The sequence below is a fragment of the Urocampus carinirostris genome, chromosome 6 (assembly GCF_059441175.1).
Source record: "Urocampus carinirostris isolate Australia breed hairy pipefish chromosome 6, RoL_Ucar_1.0, whole genome shotgun sequence".
Lineage (NCBI taxonomy): Eukaryota > Metazoa > Chordata > Actinopteri > Syngnathiformes > Syngnathidae > Urocampus > Urocampus carinirostris.
In genome coordinates this window covers 12650106-12660200 of record NC_142354.1, presented here as the reverse complement: position 1 = coordinate 12660200, position 10095 = coordinate 12650106, and the positions used below count along the sequence as shown (strand labels likewise).

At 41.8% G+C, this 10095-nt stretch overlaps 1 long non-coding RNA gene across 1 annotated transcript; it reads left to right on the top strand.

Moving 5' to 3' along the window:
• The first annotated feature begins 3244 nt into the window (after nucleotides 1-3244).
• LOC148363840 (uncharacterized) lies at nucleotides 3245-6517 on the top strand. The gene is made up of 3 exons (XR_015850620.1): nucleotides 3245-3314; nucleotides 3403-3494; nucleotides 4212-6517. It is a non-coding gene; the product is annotated as an uncharacterized LOC148363840 (long non-coding RNA).
• The last annotated feature ends 3578 nt before the right edge of the window (nucleotides 6518-10095 follow it).

The window sequence follows — 10095 nt, the reverse complement described above, 5'->3', positions numbered from 1 at the left end:
GATTTGTACTTGTTTTGTATCACACAGAGCATTATGTTGCCAAGTACATAATGCATAGTATGTACATACTGAAGCCTTATACCCCTGAGTGGAAGGGGGTTGGAGTCAAGAACACATTCACATTCTTGCATTGTCAAATTTCCAGGAGAAGGAGAGAAGAGGAGGCCATTCCCGGGCCCCTGGCTCAACCTTACAGATGAGTCACAAAACCTGTCGTTGGAGTCATTAGATAGATACTTTATTCATCCCCATAGGTAAAGTCACATTTCCAGCAGTATCCTTTTGTTGTTTATTAACAGATTAACAGGATGGCCGCGGGGTGCTGTGTTGTAGTTTAGCAACAGCGTAATGGATGACGCCACACGCTAGGCCAAAAGTTCGACGTCCCTGCAGCAGATGGAAATCTTTGTGCCCAGGGTTACACCACCTCGTGTTCACGTAGATAGCGAGTCCACCTCCGCTCCGCTTCCCGCAGGCTTTTGTGTCTCTGTCTGCCTTAGCTAGACGTGAGCCACGTTTCGGTCAAACACAGCAAACTGCACTCCCTGTATGTACGCTTTGATGTTTTTCACCAGCACAGCCAGTTCGCTGGTCTTATTTGGTAGAGAGTTCACATTTACCATGATTACGGATGGTATCGAAGGCTTATAACACCGCTAGCCGCTTAGCCTTCACCTTAGCCCCGGCTCTGCATCCACGATAGGGCCCCCTCATCACGCCACTTAAAACAATAAATCACAAAAAGAGCGAAATAACACGGAGCTGCTGGAAAGGCTGCTGGAAAGGCTGCCGCGCGCGGCGGCGCCTATGATGTTACCTTCGTTTAGGTGACCAAACACCCAATTCCAAACCCCCAATGTATGTATGTATTTACCGGAGCCATATCCTCCCTAGTGGGAGGTAGCTAGAGTCAAGAACACTCTCACATTCTTGCATTCTTGACTCTTTCTGCGAGAAGGGAAGAGGAGGCGATTCCCAGCTCCCCAATTCCAAACCCTAATGTATGTACAGTGGGACCTCGCTACTTCGCGGTTCGACGTTCGCGGCTTCAAAGCTTCGCGGTCTGTAATGGTTAAAAAAACACTTCTGCCGGTCCTTAGACACAGATATATGGTATTGTGTCAAGAATACCGATTGGAATCAGCTGTGCCCACTCATTTTGCGCCAACCGCCGTGGGTTCTGATTGGCTTCCTGTCACTATTTGGACCCAGTCCTGTTGTCCCCTGTTGTCAGTCGGTCTGTGAACTTCTGTGTATACAAGGCTAGCCTTTTTCGACCCTGACTCCTACCTGTTCCGTTTTTTTCTTCTGATTGTCTCCGGCTATGACCTGTTGGATTCCGACCACGCCTGCTCTCCCTTCCTAAATGTGGAAATGCAGTACGCCTAAAAAAACCCATTTATGATCCCGACTACGTCTAATTTCCCGTCCTGGCTTACGACTCGTTTCCGATCCCGACCACGTTTTTGCTCTCCTGTTCCAGCTATCAACCTGTTTTTCCGTCCCTGACACCGCCATCGCCCGTTCCGGAAGATCCACTTCCGTATTCGGATCACAATCTGATTGCGAGAGCGACTTTCTTCCCGTGTCTAGCGAGCACCGGATCGTGGGTGCTGCCCTTTCCCTTTCATCCAATAAAACTTGTGAGAAAGGTTGCGCGATTGGGTCCTGTTTCCGTTCTGGTCCTGACAGGATTGGGGATAATAGTTTGCGGCTGCATGAGTGCAGTTCATTTCGGGTGGAAATGCAGTACGCCTAAAAAAACCCAGCTCCAACAAAAATAGCTGTCTAAACCCCTGCTTGCACCAATATGCAATTGGGGATATTGGATCGCAGTCGCACAAGTGCAGTTCACTTTTTTGGTGGACACAACAGCCTCACAAAAATGCGCCCTCGTGCCCCTTGCTTGCAGCACTACGCCATCGGGGATAACCGATCTCGCAAAACCTTTCAGCGCGCTGTGCACCAAAGTAGTGAGAGATTACAGTGATTGGAGTTTGTAATATTCTACCGGCTGCCCTCCCTTAACCGTCACATTCTGAATAGATTTGCGATTTGTTCTTAATGAAAACTAACCAAGTATTTTGATTTTTTTTCTTTCTACTCCTGAGCCCGTTTTTTTCATCTTTCAATCACAATCTTGCCATCAACGCGAAAAAAAAAAACGGCCTCGGGCAACGCTTTCAACGACATGGTCGGTGTCGGCCTTGGGTGAGAACGCAAAGGTTTATCTTCACAAGTCTCATCAAAATGACCTTTTAATCACACGGATCAGCAGAGGAGGATATCACCTAAGCTTATCCTTCATTTCAGGCCGGATATAAAAAGGTACAAAGATACAACCTTTTCTTTTTTTTGTTCAGGCTTTCTCAGATACCTAAACCACGTAATTATTCCTGTTCCTACAAAACTTTCCTCGAATGTCTTTTCTGATTGAGAGTACAGTCATTTTACAAAGTTCTCCTTTAAAGATATAGAGCATGCACATTTTATATGTCCAATTTTTAGTTCTTTAAAGAGCCAGTGAGAGAATATTAGATGATGAAAATAGGTCACCTAGTTTGTTGTCGCTATGTTTTTCCAGCTGTATTGGTTGTATTACTCCCCTGCTCTGCGATCCTTCCTCGCTGCCACTCTGTCCCCGTTGCTTGCTCCACCTAGAGACAGACTCTCACTTTTTTCAACCAATGGACACACACACCCACTGCCTTTAGGAGACTACGTCACTTTAAAACTTTAGTATCAAAATAAGCTAACCTTGCTCATGGCACAATTATGTACAGACACTACCGTGTTAAGAAAAACGGTAGATTCGAACATTTTTTGGGGGATGTCGAAAAATATCCGGACATTGCTGCAAGTTAGGTTTTGTTTTGTGTGCACCTTTTTCTGAGTACAGGACAGTACTGTAGTTCTTCTTTCCGCCACGTGGTGTGTGCTGTGAGAGGTCATGTAATTATCATGATATATAATAATAATAATAATGATGAGGCAGAAAAACTTAGTGTATGCTCAAGTGAACTGTGTCAAAATCCTGTGTATGCGACGGGACGTCACACACCTCAGCACTGCCGCTGGGGCATACCATTACTCAAAGTGGTGGGTTTCACACTCCTAACAGTGTATTCCACTGCTCATCTGAATTAGCCACTGTATCAAGTTTGCACTGCAGGACTTTGCTCTGAAGTTTGCGGTGCAGGGGAATAACCAGTGTTTTTTTCTTCTTGGCAACATAGATTTTATTTTTCAATTTCTTCAGATGGACTTGACATACAAAGGAATCGAAATGATCAAGTGAAGGTAAAATGTGAAAGGTAAAATAGGGGAAATGATACAAGCAGCGGGCGTGTGCAAGTTGGTACGCATTCTTTTTAGTCATGAATGTTCATTTCTTCTTGCCAGGTGTGGAGAGTTCAGTAGTTTCACTGCTTGGTAAATGAAGCTGTTGGTGATCTGGTAGTGCGGAGCGGAGTGAAAGAGGCTAAACAGACAAGGTGATTTGCATCATTTAACAGTATTATTGGAGTGGTATTTTTGGGGGGTATTTCTGTAGCATTTTTGTAGTATTTTTATTGTAATATTTTCTAATATTACTTTAGTTTTTGTAAAATTTTTGTTTGAATAATTTTGTAATAGTATTTTAGTATTTTAGTATTACTGTTATAGTATATTTGTAGTATCTATGTCATAATATTTATGTAGTAGTATTTGGATAATATTCCTGTCATTATATTTTTGTAGTAGTATTTTTGTAATACAGTATTAGTGGTATTTTTCAAACATTTCTTTCCAAGTATTTTTGAAGTATTTCCATTTTAGTATTTCTGTCTTATTTTTCCAATATTGTTGTAGTTGTATTTCAATAGCATTTCTGATTTAATATTTTGTATTGTAGCTTTTCTGTAGTTGTTCTTTTGTAGTACTTCTGTAGTATTTATTTCTTTAAGGAATGTTGAAAAATAATATATTTGGTCCCTGTTTTTAAGCAATTTGATATTTAGTTTTTTAGTAGTATTGTCATACTTCTGTACTAGTATTTTTGACACACAAAGGAACAATGGGTACAAAGTTGGCACTCAAAAAACTTTTGTTTTGGTAGTACTTTTTTGGTTTACTACTATCTATTTTTTTTAGGGAAAGTCCTTGAGAGAGTTGTTTACCAACAGCTCTGTGATTTTCTTCTAATAAGCAACTGTTTTGATGGTTTCCAGTCAGGCTTCAGGCCCCATCACAGCACTGAGACCGCTCTGATCAAGGTGACAAACGACATCCGTCTGAACACTAATGCAGGTAAAGTCTCAGTCTTAGTCCTGCTGGATCTGGATGCTGCATTTGACACAGTCGATCATGTGATCTTGTTGCAGAGGTTAGAGGACTGGGTAGGCATCTCTGGTCCTGCCCTGAAATGGTCCCAGTCCTACCTCGAGGACAGGAAGTATTTTGTTCGGATCGAAGACTATGTGTCAGACCAATTGGCAGTGACCTGTGGGGTCCCCCAGGGGTCCAACCTGGGACCCCTCTTGTTCAATCTTTACATGCTGCCCCTGGGCCAGTTAATACGCAGTAATAACGTGTCCTACCATAACTATGCAGATGACACTCAGATTTGTTGCTTTCTGGTCTCCCGATGTCTAGCATTAAAAGTTTGCAGCTGGTTCAGAATGCGGCAGCTAGACTTTTGACTAAGACCAAAAAGTTTGAGCATATTACTCCTTTATTGGCCAACTTGCACTGGCTCCCAGTCCACTTAAGATGTGACTTTAAGGTTCTCTTATTAACATATAAATGTTTGCATGGTCGTGCACCCTCTTATCTCTCTGATTTGATTTCCCCTTATGTTCCTGCACGGAGTCTGCGCTCGGATAATGCCGGTCTACTTGTGACTCCGAGAGCCAAGAAGTCTGCAGGCTCGAGAGCGTTCTCCATCCGGGCCCCGGTGTTATGGAACGCCCTGCCTCCGGAGATAAGATATGCAACCTCAACGGAAGTTTTTAAATCGAGGCTTAAGACACACTTCTATTCCAAAGCTTATGATTGATGCCCACCTCATATTCTGTATTGCCCTGTCTTTTTCCGACTGCCTGCCTGGCTGATACGAAGGAGAAGGACGATTTGAGATGAGTCAGCGGACCAGCGTCTGACCTGAAGCATGTACACCCCTGCATTTACCAGCTGGCAGAGATGGGAAGCTGCGTCGTGGCCGTCATAGACTTTCTGGACTAGTTTACAGGCTGGGGGTGTCGTTGGTGTCATGCTCTTTCCGGACATTTTCAACATCTTACCTAGTGTTTACTATTCTGTGTACAGTAATGCTAATTGTGATTCACCCTGGTCAATCCTGGAAGGGGGATTACCACATGTGAGGTCCTTTCTCAAGGTTTCTCTTTTTTCCTCACACTGAGGTTTTTGAGTTGTTCCTTGCCTGCATGCTGGTTTAAGATAAGGTAATTGTGCAATTTTGTAATTGTAATCCTGTGCAGTCCTTTGAGACATTTTTGTGATAAAGGGCTATATACCAGCTCAGTAGCCTAGATGGTAAGGCGCCCGCTTTGAGACTGGGAGGTTCGGGTTCGCGCCCCGGCCGAGTCATTCCTAAGACTTAAAAAGTGGTCGGCGGCGCCCTCTGTTGGCTGCGGCTGCATCGGCTCGCTACAACGGGTCAGGTGCAATCGACATTTCGTTCTGTGTACATTGTTACACAGAATGACAATACAAGGAAATTATTATTATTATTATTATTATTATATAAATAAATGAGACTTGACTTGATTTACATCTCGCTGACAGCAGGTGAACATGGGCCCGTGAACTCACTCTGTCACTGCCTCCAACATAGACTGAAGTCATTGTCTATGGCCCACATAAACCCAGAGAAAGTGTCATCTGTCATCAGTCATCTGGAGTCTCTTAGTTTAAAAGCTAAAAATCAGGTTAGAAATCTCGGGGTAATAATGGACTCAGACCTAAACTAAACAACCACATTAAATCCATAACATCATCAGCCTTTTACCATCTCAAAAACATTGCCAGAATCAAAGGTTTACTGTCTAAACCAGACTTAGAGAAACTTATTCATGCATAAATCTCTAGCAGGTTAGACTACTGTAACGGCCTTCTGACTGGACCTTCGAAACGAGCTGCTCGGGTCCTGACTAGAACCAGGAAGAACGACCATATTAGTCCTGTGCTCAGGTCTCTGCACTGGCTTCCCGTCGCTCAGAGAATAGACTTCAAAACAGCTCTGCTGGTGTATAAGTCTCTTCATGGTCTAGCACCAAAGTACATCTGTGACATGTTGGTCCCATATGAACCATCTCGGACCCCGACAACCTCAGGGACAGGCCTTCTGCTGGTGCCCAGAGCCAGGACTAAACAGGGTGAAGCTGTGTTTAAGTTTCATGCAGCTAAACTCTAGAAAATAGTCTTCCTGATGACGTCAGACAGGCGTATACTCTGACAGTGTTTAAGTCCAGGCTGAAAACAGCTCTGTTCAACTGTGCATACAACTGAAAGGGTTCTATCTGCACTCTTCACTTTTACTTTATTTTAATTCATTGATTTCATTATGTTTTATCTGTGGTTTTAATGCATTCTAAAAACCACATTTTAAATTTTCAATGTCTTTTCTTCTATGTTTTAACTGTAATTGTGTGTTTTCAACCTGTCTCTTTGCCATTTCTGTAAAGGACTTTGAATTGCCTTGTGTATGAATTATGCTGTACAAATAAACTTGCCTTGCCTATATTGTTATTATATTTTGAGTGTTTTCGTTTGGTGGGCCGGATGAAAAGGTCTACAGGGTTGCATATAGAATAGAAGAGAAAATAATTGAATAGAATGGAACACCTTAATTGTCAATGAAATTCAAAACTACCCCATATCGTGCACATATAAGTATACAATTTTAAGTGACATAGAATTTAAAAGTAATACCATTACTAATATGCTAAAAATTATATTTCTGACTTTAAACAAGACGGAACACAATATGAACACATAGTAGGCAGCAACTGAGAAAGCAGCGATCCATGATAAATATTTGGCCCGCGGGTCATAGTTTGCCCACCCCTGGTTTGACCAATCAGAAATTGCGGTGAAAACCTAAGGAGTAGCAAAAGCGGGATATAGCAAGGGATTACTGTATTGCTAATATTCTCTCGGTCGGGCCTTCATCTTTCGGTCGTTTCATTTGTTTTTCCGTGGGCAGAGCAAATTACGTCTCGGTCCTTCATCTCCAGACTCCATTATCTCTCAAAACATTTTCCGACATCGGACATCACGGGTGAGTCCATTCTTCTGCTCCCGTCCGTCTTTTTTGTTTTGCTTCTCGCCTTTTCACTCTTGAATAATGGAGGGAACGCACGCGCTAGTCATGCTTTCACTCAGCGGGACAAATGTGAAGTCCGGCGTTGAATACATATGTGTCTTTGTGTTAGGTGCACCATCATCTTTGATGCACTGTTACTATGGAGGACCAATCTGTCATGTGTAGAAATCAATGTATGAATAAATACCTGAAAGTATATGCCGTATCAATAAATGTAGATAGAAATGAATGACATCATGCCTTAATATATTACATAAATGCAATTTGTTCATTCATTTAGTTTACTTTTGTCATTTACAGTATTTTGTCATTTATTTATTTAGGTATCTTTCGTCTGGAATTTTGGCATGTACAGTGAAGAAAATAAGTATTTGAACACTCTGCTATTTTGCTATTTCTGCCACCCACAAATCATGGAGGGGTCTGAAATGTTCGTTTCCTGTAGTCTTTCACTGGGTTTGCACACACTGCTGGAGGGATCTTGGCCCACTCCTCCACGCAGATCTTCTCTAGATCAGTCAGGTTTCTGGGCTGTCGCTGAGAAACACAGAGTTTAAGCTCCCTCCAAAATTTTTTGATTGGGTTCATGTCTGGAACCTTGATATGCTTCTTATGAAACCACTCCTTGCTTTTCCTGGCTGTTCGCTTTGGGTCGTTGTCATGTTGGAAGACCCAGCCACGACCCATCGTCAATGCTCTGACTGAGGGAAGGAGGTTGTTCCCCAAAATCTCACAATACAAGGCCCCAGTCGTCCTGTCCCGTGTGCAGAAAAACAAACCAAAGAATGATGCTACCACCCCCCTGCTTCACAGTAGGGATGGTGTTCTTCGGATTGTAGTCTTTATTCTTCCTCTAGATAGATAGATAGATAGATAGATAGATACTTTATTCATCCCCTAACGGAAATTCACATTTCCAGCAGCATCCCTGAGCTGAGAACAATACAATAATAAAGCCAAAAGAATACAATATACAGATACCCAGTGTGACGTGCAAATGCCCACTTTAGCATGTTATATAGAGTAACTAAATAGTGCTACACAGAACACATAATGCAGTAAGATTCGGTAATATCCAATGTAGGTGGTGTGGTTTAATGTGGGCCTTTACTCTGCCGGGTGGAGTTAAAGAGCCTCATGGCATGAGGAAGAAAAGATCTCTTTAGTCTGTCCGTAGTAAATCCGTACTGTACAAGCCATCCGTAACTCTAAACAAGGATCGTGGGATTATGACCAAATAGTTCTATTTTGGTCTCATCTGACCACTTTCTCCCATGCCTCCTCTGCATCATACAAATGGTCATATGCAAACTTAAGATGGGCCTTGACATGTGCTGGTTTAAGCAGGGGAACCTTTCGTGCCATGCATGATTTCAAATCATGACTTCTTAGCGTATTGCCTACCATAACCTTGAAAACGGTGGTACCAGCTCTTTTCAGGTCATTGGCCAACCCATGTCATGTAGTCCTGAGCTTATAAGTCACCTTTCTTAGACTTATTGAGGCCCGACAAGGTGATATCTTGCATGGGGCTCCACTCCGATTGAGATTGACCGTCATGTTTAGCTTCTTTCATTTTCAAATGATTGCTCCAACAGTGGATATTTTTTCATCAAGCTGCTTGGCAATTGCTGCATAGTCATTTCCAGCCTTGTGGAGGTGTACAATTTTGTCTCTGGTGTCTATGGACAGCTCTTTGGTCTTCGCCATGTGACTAGTTAAAGTTTTACTGATTGTATGGGGTGGACAGGTGTCTTTATGCGGCCAACGACCTCAAACAGGTACATCAGATTCAGGATGATACATGGAGTGCAGGTGGCCTTCTAATGGGCGGACTAACAGGTCTTTCATGGTCAGAACTCCAGATGATACACAGGTATTCAAATACTTGTTTGCAGCTGTATCACACAAATAAATTGTTAATTCATTCTGTATTTTTTTTTTAGTTTATCTCTCTCACAGTGGACATTCACCTATGATGAAAATTAAATAGCAGGATTTTCAAATACTTATTTTCTTCACTGTGTGTGTTTACATAAACGAAAATAGGGCGGAGAAATTCTTCAGAAGATCACAGAGGCTAGGAAAACACGTGTGTTAAAGCTTAGATTCGACGAAAGAAAATAAACAAAATAATACTCCTAGCAAGAAAAGGACTTTTCTGCCAAAATGGACTAAATTATATTCCAGGTTACGCTATGAGGAGGATGATAATGGATTGGACCTTGAGAAGGCATTACAACTGTGGCGGGGCAGCAAACCACGAAGAATATATGAACTGAAAAATCTGAAGTGATAACTTGCTTTGTATTAACAATTATCTGTGATGATTAAACCTGCATGAATATATAGACTAATATTTCAGCAATATTATTCTGTAAAATGTACAATATTTTTGTGAACTGAAAAATCTGAAGTGATTACTGCTTTGTGTTACCAATTAACTGTGATGATTAAAACTCAATGAAAATATAGATTAATATGATTATTTCAGCAATATTATTTAGTATGACGTACAATATTGTTGTGAACTGAAAAATCTTGAAGTGATAACTGATTTGTATTACCAATAAACTGTGAAGATTAAAACTGAATGAATATATGTATTATATATTTGTCGCAGATTTACAATTTCAACCTTGATAACACAAAATTTTGGGGACCCATAGATCTCTGTTGGGACCCATAGAATTTTGAGCATGCGAGTCGCCGGGACCCATCACTTTTCAGAGGTAATATGAACACTGATATATATGTAAAGCTTCATT